Below are 12,426 nucleotides of genomic sequence, written 5' to 3'. Positions count from 1 at the left end.
GCTGCGAACGATTGCATAGATAGCGATAAAGGTGGCGCTGGCGAGGTGTGCATCGACCTCCCCCTCGATTGCCAGTAAATGATGATTCGTGTTCAGATTGCGTCAACAGCCAATTTGTGGAACCCACACTCAACTACACAATACTATTTGTGAAACGAAAAATGACCAAGATGACCAGTAATAAATCGAATACATAAAAAATCGTGAAAACGTTTGTCCTGCGTGTGCTCAATCCATTCGTCGTATCCGAAATTTCGGATCGTATCCGATTGTATCCCATCGTATCCGAAAAATAGAATCATTTCTCTGTGGATTAATTTGAAGAGAAATCGCGTAAAGAACAATGAGCAACTGGTACAAGGATGAAAATAACGACGAGTAGTAAACGTGAAAAAATATGGTCCAAAATAAAAAAAAATAAACCGCCGGCCAAAAACTAGCCCAACGAAGAAAATGTTTGTTTTGAAAAAAGAACGAAAACGTTAGCGCCATCACCGGCACAAATACGAACCAATTGCACACAATTCGGTTCACTTGAAATTATGTTGCACGCGATTATTTTCTTCCAAAAATAAATTTGAAAATGTAACCGAAATTTGAAACGGACTTTTCTCTGGAATTTTCCATTTTCCAGGAAAATTAATACGGGTTTTCTTACTTTGTTAGCCATCAAAACACCAATTGAGATGCCAGTCCTGTATGTTTCATTTTTGTTTCTCTTTATTTCTTTTTTCCGCGTATAATTCCATTTTCCATCTTCCACTCCCGTTCCACGATTGCTCTCGGTGTTTGGTTTGCCATATAATCTTAGTTCTCTTTAAATAGCTACGAAGACGAGTTTATGAGATATGTAATGCCATTTTGTAATGCTGTTCGCGCTGCGCCACCACCGCCTCTGCCTCGCGCGCACCGCGTTACGCGTTTAATAGAGAGTTTCGAAATAGAGATTTGGTTGTTTTGGGTTGACTTTTGGGTAGTTAGATTTTGGGCTTTTCCATCCATAGTTTCTAGTGTCGTCTACCTTTCTCTCCGATTTTCCGACGACGCTCGTTGGATGAGTTTTGCTGCAAGAATGTGGACATCATTTTTTACACATTTGGCTTCACTGTGCGCACTGGTGGCTTCTACTTTCTGAGAAAGGATGTAGGGATCAAGAGTAGAAGCTTCTGAGGCCTAGAACCACTAACAACATCACTCCAACGAATCGTTATCGTTTTTTAACCGCTTGGCGCGCACTTTCGAATGATTTGCAAAACGGAAAATCCTCACGTTATCACGACCTTCGTCCCCCGCAGAGACTTCCTTCCGGTGTTGTTGTGTAGCATTAAAAGAGTGTAGGAGTTCTCGTGTAATGCAGGACGCAATTGAACCTTTGCAACTGATAGCTAATCAAAGGGACGATAACATAACTAACAGTCACAGCTCTATAAACGAAATTCACTAATCAGTCCGCAGCATAAATGGTTCCCTGTTTACATGCTTGTGAAGTAATTAATTACAGATTGATTAGGGTACAAGGAGAGCGTAACAAAGGTCATACGGGCCGACTGATCCATCGGCATGCTAGTGATTGTAACAAGTGATTGAGGAGGAAAGCCCTGAAGATTGGAGTGTCGTATGCTGCCCATCGTTCTTTGCAATCTCACCTTCACTCCACTCTTTCTAACTTTCTATACAAAAACTAAACATTCTCGTTGTTAGATTATTAACATGTACGCGTGTGTGTGTTTGTGTTCTTTTTTTTGTTCAATTCTTCTTGTCCTCCACTTAATTCACAAATAAATTCTTCGATACACTCACTGCGTCACACCCGGGGCCTCTGTGCTCTCTATGGTCTCGCAACAATCACACACACACACGCACACACACAAAGTGTGGTTTATCCACTGTAACGGTTGTAAATTTTTTAAATCTCCTCTTTTGTTTTTTCACCTAAAAATTGCTTTTCTTTTACACTCGCTAAACGCTAAGTCGTCTTCACTTATTGCTGAAAACTGAAACACACCGGTTTGCAAATGATTTTTCCCTCTGTTTTTTGTTTGTTTGTTGCTTCCCTTTCTCGCCTTGTTGGTTTGTTGGTTCTCTGGTTCTCTGTGGTCTGTGGTACTTTTCTGTATGTACGTTAGTATGTTGAGTGTTGTTATATATTTTTTTTTTTTGTAAACGAACTGCGCATGGCCCGTTTATTCTGCATTCAATATGAATCAATCAATTTATCGCAAAATCGAACGCAAAAACGGCCCGAAAAGCGCGATTCAAACTGATGCCGGTCTGATGCCTGGGATAGCAGGGCTGATATGCTTCTGAGATTTATGCTAGAGCTGTGATGATGGAGTTTATTTTACAGTTTTAAACTTTCATTCCTTGTCGTTTCTGTTTACCTAGCCAACATACACCAAGTTAAACATAATTCGTTAAAGTTCTCGGAATCAATACGCAAACGCATAACGAAACAATGCTGCTGGTGCTCTCCCCTCCTTCGCTTCAACGTGCGAATCCGTGCATCGGATTCATGTGATTTCGCTATTAAAATATATGGCATCCAGAAATATCGCACAACACAACATATAGTATCTTGTAACTAGAACGTAACGCGAAACAATTGCCCCTCCCCCTGCGCTGCTCCACTTTCCCCAATAACTTACATACTATAACATCAGCCCCCGGAAAAACCCCGGTTCCGATTTTCAGTTTTGATAAACTATTGATTGAAATCTCGTGTAACACACACACACACACAGACACATCCTTTTTCTCTCTCTTTCTTACGCGCTGCGTGGCGATATGTTATGTGATATCCGTCTGCTTCATCGTCGTCGTCCGTCTGCGTTCTCGCAATTTTTCTTAACACCTATAGATGATGGCTGATGGCTGATACGAGAACGAGAACTTACACACAATCACGTGGCGTCAATATCGGCTTAGTAAGTAGCGCATCGGCAGCGGTTCGATCTATGTACAAATACGGTTGCCCTGTGCAACGCCTAAAAGCATTCTTGGTTTTCTTTTTGTTTTCCTGCTCTGCTCTGTTCTCTGGTTTTGATATGTTTCGTTAAGTGGTTGTAACACGTCGCATTTGATATGTTTTCGTTTCCGCTTATGCTTTAATGCTTTATCACCTTTTACACCTAAGTCATCGACGTCATGATATGTTTCCAGTTACCTTGGCCCGATCGCCACTGATACGCCACCTTCTCTGCACCCTTCTACTCCTCGGTTTCTCGGTTGCTACAGATTAGTACGATTGAGTTTGTGGTTTTTTGAAGAGAGATAGAGAGTAGAGAGTACGATTACACCGATTACAACATCCAAAAATAGAACATTTCACCTGCTTCTGCTTCGACACCCCATGTTTTGACCTCGAATTTTTAACCACTCGCCACCCCATACTAGATCTAGCCTCTGCAAACATCAACTTAACGAAGGAAACCAAACGCCCTTTTAGAGAGGAGTGAGGAGAAGGAGCCAGGGAAATTTATCTGCTGTGAGTGTGGTTTTGGCAAATGCATATCGCAGACATAACCGGTTTCGCTTGCTTAACATTACGATTAACAACTGGAACAAAAAAAAAAACAAACGACCAAAAACATTAAAACAACCTCAGTGAAACAGCGGGAAGGGAAAATGTGTGGCTATGCCATGAATGGTCTGCCCTGTTTCTTTTGTAACACTTTGTACTGCAATCATCATGTGACACATTATCCTTAACATAAAGCGTCTACTTTTCAGACATTTTCAATCTAGCTTAAGCTTACGGATAGCAATTTAGGAACTGTGCCTCTTAGCCACTGGTCGTGGTCGTTTGCTGCGCGTTTCGAACGAACACAAGAACGAAGAATCCTCGCCGGGGAGCAGAATTTGAAGGGTCTGTTTTTGATTTGAATTGAAAACGGGCTACTGCGAAGTCGAAACACGAAAACAATTCGCTTTTTAAGTCCTTCCACTTTCAACGGCCTACTAGCTGGCCGAGAGTGACTTTGAAGTTGAAATGCATCCACCACCGTACATCGGAAACTGAAATCCCGGGTATTGCCGGATACTGCTTAGTCCCTTTAGAGATTCCTATTCCATCATTCGCTCGTTACCGATGGCTTGTCGCACGTTCAATAGCAAGAAACATAAGAAGTACATAAGAAACCGAAGCGGATAAGCGGGGATTGTTTGAGAGATGCCAAGGGAAAAGGGCTTTACAAATTGTGGCCAGTCTAACCTGCCACTTCCTGCTTAATGCTAAATGATTCTCCTAGTAGCTGTTCAGCTGCTCGCACAATTCGTTATCAAATTAGCGCACGCACGCACACACACCAGTCGAGGGAACAATAATTCATCCAGCATCCAGACCGGCAGAACGAGAGTAAAACATTTCAATCAAAAGCTCATCACCGTCGCAGCACTCGTTTGCTGATTAGAGACACATAGCAAGGGGTGAAGAGAGAGTGAGAGAGAGGTGGATAAATGGATGGGGGGATTTGGGACACTCGGTACCGAAGGTTAACGAAGCGGCAAGGTGTCGAAAGGTAACACGCCATGGCCACGGCCAACGCCAAGGTTTCGTTACTTCTTTCCGGGAATTTCATTGCTTCGCGCGAAAGGTACTCTACCGGTCCGCCCCGCGTGTGTGTGTGTGTGTGTGTTAGTGTGTGGCTTCCCCGGATTCATGCAAATTGACGACTTCAAACGCTCGAGATGCTCGAGAGCTTCAGCCAAGCGACGCCAACAAGCACACAAACAGTAGAGGCCGTCCTTGGTGCAGGCCTTTGATTTACGGACCGCTGCTTATGGTTCCAGAAGGATAAGCAGGTTAGAGAGAACGAGAAGGAGAAAGAGAAAAAGGGAAGAGCTTTTTCATGTTTTTCCATTTTCCTTACTCGGGGAATGCACTCCTTGGATGAGCTTTAGATGGAGCTCGGTGACAGAAGCAGAAGCCGCTCCGATTCCCTCTGTTCCTTTACGCCTCTCTCTCTCTCTCTCTCTCTCTCTCTCTCTCTCTCTCTCTCTTTCTCTCTCTCTCTCTCCTTTTCTCTCCATTTATCTCTCTTGCTTAACACTCGGGATCTCATTTGTTGATTTTCCTTTGATTTCGTTACATTCATTTAAGGGAATCCCAAGGGAAACCTCCATCCCCCCCCCCCCCTATTAACTCCTCGCTCCCACAATGTCCCATGTCACCATCGTTCCCCGGGAAGCTCACCGTTTTTTTTCTACCAGGGCCATAAATCTTGCGCTCCCTTTGAGTCCTGTTTGAGTGAAACGGAACGTCGTTTGGGACCGTCGTTTTTGGGAGTAGTAGGGCCGGAGTAGTTCCCGTCGAAGATCCGCGTTGGCGTTGTCTAGATGGAGAAAAGTGGAATGGATAAGGGGACCAGGAGACTTGGTCGTCTTGGAACGTGCGCGCCTGGAGTCTTGGCCGCCATTTCGTCACCAAATTAAGCGAATAACCTTCGTTGACGAATCGGCTGTCCGTTCGAGGTTCCGTTTCGCGGCGAGTCGTAAAACGGGGCGTGTAGTGGTGTGAGGCCGAGCCCTGATAACCGAGCTGGAGCTGTAGCAGTGGGTATTAAGCTGCGGCAGAAATGGTCGGTTTTATGACTTCCGGGAGACCCGATGGTAGTTGATGGTAGTAGGCATTGCGCCGGCGGGAATTGCCACCTAGGGATCGGGCACCGAAAATGCGTCCTCCTCGCCCCTGGAACAGAAATCTCATTTTGGGAGCTAAACTCGAAATCCAATCATCGTGTACGTGGCCACACCGTTCCCCCTGGTTTTATTCTGGCCACTGGCCTTGCATTGGCCCCGGAAAGAGGGAAAAGGAATTTCCTCGTGAAAAGCCGTCCCCAGTCAACGGTTCGGTTGATTTGATTGTAAGAAGTGACCGCGGGATCGCGGGATATTAGAAGCCATAGCGGTCCAGCACTATCGCGGGCGCTCTATTTCCATTACTGAAGGCCCCGGGTTGCGTCCCGGCCAAAGGAACAAAAAAAAAAACAAAAAACCGGATTAAACTTTAAACAAATGCCCCGTCGTTGCTGGTGCTGAATGGGATATTGACGCTCGAGCAATCGCTTTTTATGCGATTTTTCACCGCCAACTCGATCGCCGGTTTTTTGGCCATCGAAGCGTGTCTCGTGGTCTACGTCTACGAAGCGAAACTGAACCTGAACTGGGACGAGCTGCATCTCAGGCAAGCGCCAGCGCCAGCGCCATCGTCGAACGCTGCAACACGCCTTTTTACGATCCGAAACCGATCGGCATCGTTTCGGAACGGAACGGAATGGAGGACCTGGGGAATGGTTTTTCTGCGCCAATTCTTTCTCGCCAACGTCAATAGCGAACAGCTAACTTTCCGGGCCACTCGTTCGGTGGCCACTCGCATGTTCCGGGGCCTGGAACAGTTCCTCCGTTCCCTCTTTCCATCCGTTCCGGATGTGTAACGGACCAAAAGAGTGGCGCAAGGTGGTGGCTGTGGTCCAAAAGTAACGTAAACTATCATCACCCCGCGGAACCCCCGGGTTTGATCAGTCGCCTCCAGCCGGTGGCCCACCAGCGGCTTTTGTTTATGTTTCCAGCCCCCCCCCCCTCGCTTCCAGCCCGGTCCTTCGTCCTGGGAGCTCTGTTCCTCGGTGGCCCGAAAAGAAAATAAAATATTCCCCCCCCCCTCGCCTCCCTTCCTCCACGCCACGGGCATCGCAGCATAAACTTCCCCGCGGGCCCCAACACACACACAGTAGTAGTTCCAGCCGCCGTCGTCGTCGTCGTCGTTTCAAGTTTTGTCCGACCCATTGTTCCGCCGATGGTTCCGCCGTGGGTTGACCGGGACCGGGACGAGCGGACGAGGGGACGAGGGGGGTTCGGTTATAAATTATTTACGATACTGTCGGGTCGGCGGCGGCGGCGGCGGCGAGCGGCGAAATATGTGCAAAGTTTCCATCCATCCTCAATGCCTCCCTCCCCTCCCGGTTCGATTCCCCTTTCCGTCCCCTGCGCCGTCGCCAGCCCGGCAGCCAGCCAGCCAGCCCGGCAGCCGAGCCGTTTATCGTTTGAATTGCCGGGAAATCGCTTTTTGCGTGCGAGGAAATCGAACCAGTTTCCGTTATTCGTCGACCAAAGTAAAACACAGAGTGCGCACAAGTGTATGTGTGTGTGTGTGTGAGAGAGAGAGAGAGAGAGAGAGGAAGAGAGAGAGGAACCGGGGGTAGAGGTGGTACCGCCTGAAGGGACATTGTGATAAGGAAAATCGAAAATTATTGTTCCTCCAACAACCGTTTACTCTCTCTCTCTCTCTCTTTCTCGCTCGTGTGCTTGCAGCTCAGCTCGGAACGAACCAAACCGGAGGAAAGTTAATCGTCCTCGTGTCGCTCATCCCCCCGTACCCTCCTCTACCCCGTTCTTCTCCTCCCCCGTAACCCACGAAAAGTGGAATTAATTCCGGAAGGAACGGATTGTAAATCTGCACACCGCGTTCGGTGTCACTCCACGGGGAGGGTGTACAAAGAAACCCCCCACCCCGGTTTTCCGTGAAAATTGAACCAAACGTTTATCGAAACCAACGGTGGTGGTGGTGTTGGTGGTGTTGGTGGTGGTTTGGCAGTAAATAGGATGTTGCGACGCGGTGGAAAATGAATTAAAACACGCGCTCGACGGAATAGATACCGAGGAAAGGACCAAAAGAGCGAGAGAGAGAGAGAGAGAGAGAGAGAGAGAGAGAAAACGAAGAGCATAATTACGAGGATGGTCACAAAGGGAGGAGGGGAGGCTAATTTCCCAGAAGGTCCCCTCGACTCCAGTAGACAAGACAAGACTTTTTGCAAAGGATTAAGGCGCACGGGCGTGTGCTGAAGGACCCCATCCCATTTTCCATGTTTCCACCGATACCGATAGCCAGCGAACGATAGCGTTGGAACGATTTTATCATGAAACAAATCCATCGAATCGCTCGCTCTCTGTCGCGTCGCTCCTTGTCGGCGTCCTTGATTGGAAGAAGTTTGGGAACGGAATGGAATGGAATTAATTTGCGGGCAAGACAAACGAAAAGCTTTTCAAAATCGAACCCCCCCTTCCCTCCGCCCGAAAAAGGGGGAGAATCCTTTTCGATCGAATCGTCCTTTTGGAGCGTCCTCCAGCAGTAGTGGAGCGTAAACAGTGGGCGCGCGCGACGCACTTGAGCTGCCGGCAAATATTGACAACCCGCTATTTGCCCGGCCCCAACTTCTTCGTCCTCGACGTCATCGTCTGCGTCGTGGTCTGCGTCGTGGTCTGCGGTGAGCATGAACAAAAAAAGAATGGCTCCGCAAAGCGGCTACCATTTTTCGAAGAGTGTGTGTCGCTGTTGCAAACGGACATGCCTGGAGTTGCTAAGCGGCCACGGGCATTAATATGCGAATCTCGTTAAACTTTCTGCATATATATATGTGTGTGTGTGGTGTAGCATTGATTTGTTAAGGCAACCCTCTTGTTGTCGTCATCAGTTGCTGCATTTTAACGTACGGAATCGAGGCAAAAGAATGGCACAGCTTACTACGTGGCACTCTGTCGCTGGCATCCCATGGCAACGAATTTAAACATCTTCCACGCATACTGTGTTGTTTGCTTTTCCCTTTTGCGGCGGGGACCAAAAACATATTTTCGCTTCCCCTTCCCGCGACTCAAATTAAAAACTCGGGCGCGGCCAACAAACAAACAAACAAACAAACAAACAAACAACTAACCAACAAGAGATGCGCCCTGAAGGAGGGGGGAGAAATGGAAATGGATGAATAATAGAGAGGACGCGGAGTGTGAGGTTCAATCGAACCGCCGTGCCGATTAGAAGCTGCCAGATGATGAGTTTGTTTTTCACCAAATTCGCAACCTAAAAGCGGAAGCTCCCGCACAACACGGTCCAATTTCGCGCTGCCAGTGAAGCTGCGGTAAGGGTTTCCCGACCAAACGGTGCCACTGGCAGAACCGCGTGAAGTGGCTTTCGCCTTCTCCGACATAAATCGGTGTTCAACGTGCGCCCGCTTGCAAGATGTGAGCGAAATGTGTAAGAAAAGACGTTCGCGACATGAGCTTTTATGTACTGCAGCAGCAGCAGCAGCAACCACGAGCACATCATGCAAACGACGGTCGCATGCACAGCAAACCCCGCGTGGTTTGGCAATCTATTTCGCATTAGGGTGAAGCAGCGGGATGCCCCAGGATTTGAGGGCCATTCCCGGGATTTGGAGCCCACGAAAGGGAGCTCACGGTTGCCTTTTCGCCGGGTCGCCGGGACCTACTGACCTGGAACTTTGGGTTGTACGACACCGGAGACGACGTGCTTTGTTTAAGCTTCGCCCATTGTGCAATCTGAAGGGATGATGTAGCACCACCACCACCACGACGATGATGATGATGATGATGATGATGGTGCTAGGGAGCTCATCGGTAAGGGTTGATCGATTTCACGATCGGCGAAAAGGATTCCCCAGTAATTATGTGGATTAACGATGCCTGGCCACGATGTGGTGCTCCATTGGCTAATGTTATGCTTCATGTTCCCGATCCTTGAGGTCCCAAGGGGGCTTGCATCCATAAATATTATCAACGGAACGTCGGAAAAATGGACGCTGGAACAGTGCCAGGCCACGTGTCCTTCCATTTACATATGCCACTAAAGAGCCGGATCGCACGGAAAGCAAGCCACGGAATGTCCTTGTGGGGGAACGGTGGCCACCTGGATGATAAGTTGGCTCGACATTAATCTTTTGCAGAGAGGAGACACGGACCGAGCACCAAAACCCAAGGCCGTCCTTTTATGGTCATCCAAAATGTGGTGGTTGCCTTCACATAAATTGTGCTCGTCCTTGTGCAGTGCCGTGACCACGGAACACACTCTCTCTGTGCTTGTTTCCCTTTCCGCTTCCGCACAGATCCTGTTCCGGCACAAAATGGCGACCGAGCCCATGGAACGATGAAGAAAAAATGACGTTTTGCTCTATTATCCTATTAGCGAGATGACATGCATGAACTGGGACCGATGTGGACACCGTACACCTCCAGCCAGGCCTCCATGGAGAAGATGCTGGAAGTTAAGCTGATTAGGAGCCACGCGAGCCAGCTGCACCGTGTCAACGTGGCTGGCCAGCGATCACAAAGAATAACAGAAAGCGAAGGCACGAAACGTGGACCGCTTTTTTTTTCCTCGCATTTTCATTATCACGCGAGCATGTTGGCCATCAACAAAGGCTATTAAGTCGAGCGCGACGAGCAGCAACGCGAACGCCCGGTGCCTAGGTGCCAGGTGTTTCATTCCCGCGGTCCGGTATGGTTTTCCGTCTCGTCATTATGTAACTGCGACTGGGAAACTGCGAAGATCTCCCAACTCCACGGCTTCATACTGCCAGATGGTACCACCCTTCACATTCGTGGGCGGGGGGGGATGTACTTCTTCCACCTCGCCGAACACACAATCCACAATTGGATTATCGAAGAAGCCGAAGGTGGTGGGCCGTGCGGAGTCCCAAAAGTTTGCTTACTTTACATTAATTAGATCCGATCCCGAGAGCTGCCATATTGGGACTGCTGCTGCTGCTGCTGCTGCTGCTGCTGCTGCTCGATTTTGCCTTTGATGGATTTTCAGGGAGGTTTTGGTGTGCGTGCAAAATCCCCTTCCGAACGAGTCCTTGGAGAACGAGTGCCGCCTCTCTCTCTGTCTCAAGGGGTTACCTATTCAAATCGCAAGGTAAACGGCTTACAACACTCGCTGGAAAGGAGTAAAATCCTTTAAAAATAGCCGTTGTTAAAGGAAGAATGCCGGAAACCAGCGAGGCTCCATGAAGCAATAAAAAGAGAGGGAGAGAGAGAGAGAGAGAAAGAGAAAGAGGAGAGAAAGGACCTCGATCACTCTTCGTTGCTGCTACTGCCGCTACCAGGACTGGACATTATGCAAATGGCTCTAATTATTTGATTTCCAAACAGGAAACTTTCCCCGTTAACCGAAGCTGGTTATCATTGGAGCCCCCGTCGGTCGTTCGACGATGCTGATGGTGGTGGTGGTGATGGAAGAAGGACCTCACTTCAGGAGAAGAGAATGTGATTTGGTCAAGTTGGAACCTGAAGCACACCATCCTCGATATCGGTCCACTTCACAAGGCGAGGAATTCACGAAAAAGGACTCTTGATAAAAGGAAACCTTTGAGCGAAAGAGAGCGAGAGAGAGAGAGACAAAGAGAGACTGAGAGAAGGTGGTAGAAGGTGCCCTCAGCTTATCGCTGCACTTGGCGTCAACGACGTCCCCGGGCGTGCAACAATTTCGTCCTTCCGATCTCCAATCACAACGACCAACCAACCACCGACCGGTTCGGTTGTGGCAACCGGAAGTAAGCGAACCACCCTTTGCCACCCCATTGCTATCACCCATGGACGACGACGACGACGGTGGTACCAAATTCCCACCCATAAATTCAGGCCAACGAGGTCAACTTATCGTCCGTGCACACACCACAATGGTTGCCAACCGCCCCGCTAGTGGGCGATGGTGTTGGGAATCGAAAATTGGAATGACCTTTGGGGATGTAAATGCAAACGCCACGAAAGCGAGCGAGAAAGAGAGAGCGATGGACAGGATATCCTTGTAATGGATTTTTCATTACACTGCTCTCGTCCTTCCTCGCCTCGCGTGGCCTTCCGCTGGTTCTACGGGCATGATTATGCACGAACACGTGGCCAATCGAGCGGGGAAGGGTCTCGAGCGATCTCTCTCTCTCTCTGTCTCTCTCTCCGATGCCCAACTTCCGGACCGTCTCCATTTCTGTTTCGAGGAGGGATTTTTTTTGTAAGGTAAGGATGGGAGTTGGGTACCGCACGGTATTTCCTCCAGCTAATCAGGTTTCTGGACGGCTCCGCTGGTCCAAGGTGCGAAGTCGTATGGCTCCGGAGGCTCCAGAGAGAGGTAACAGCTTTTCCACCGAAACCGATAACAGGCGCCTAAGGCTCAGTGGCTGCCAATTTGATGCCTTCTAATTTTGAACCACTTCAGTGCCTTTTACGCGCCTTTGACGTAAGTGTCGTAGATCCCTTATCCAAATTCACCCGAAATTCAAAGACAACAATCCCTCGGTCCAATTTGTTGTGCCCGGTATTCCCGCGTAACGCGTAAGTTAATTAAAGCCAATTGCCTTCCCGGGGCCGAAGTGCGAATTCAGCGAACGGGCAAACGCTCCAAGCATGAGACGCCAACCATGACAATGGCCTTTTGGGACTCCCTTTTGCTGCCGTGATGCTGCTGGTAGTGGTGGTGGTCGGGGTACACATTTGTCAACCTTCGCTAACGAATTGGACAATCAGCATACAACATGTGGTATGCACAGAGAGATGGAAAAATGGCAAGATAAAGAGCGAGAGAGAGAGAAAGTGATGCAAACCTTCACCAAATCCCTTCTGCAAATGGAGACGCTTGGCAATTCT

At 48.6% G+C, this 12,426-nt stretch overlaps 2 protein-coding genes across 4 annotated transcripts in view; both read left to right on the top strand.

The window, feature by feature from the left end:
• LOC125954431 (BMP-binding endothelial regulator protein) overlaps positions 1–200 on the top strand; it is a 63,741-nt gene extending 63,541 nt beyond the window's left edge. For all 3 annotated transcript variants that reach the window (XM_049684781.1, XM_049684778.1, XM_049684780.1), the window contains one exon: positions 1–200. This exon is cut by the window's left edge and continues 3,543 nt beyond it. The gene's annotated coding sequence lies outside the window, so the exon portion shown is untranslated.
• LOC125954422 (uncharacterized) overlaps positions 1–12,426 on the top strand; it is a 169,173-nt gene that overhangs the window by 98,247 nt on the left and 58,500 nt on the right. The window lies entirely within an intron of this gene.

The sequence above is a fragment of the Anopheles darlingi genome, chromosome 3, assembly GCF_943734745.1.
Source record: "Anopheles darlingi chromosome 3, idAnoDarlMG_H_01, whole genome shotgun sequence".
Classification (NCBI taxonomy): domain Eukaryota; kingdom Metazoa; phylum Arthropoda; class Insecta; order Diptera; family Culicidae; genus Anopheles; species Anopheles darlingi.
This window is presented reverse-complemented; position numbering and strand designations above follow the sequence as displayed.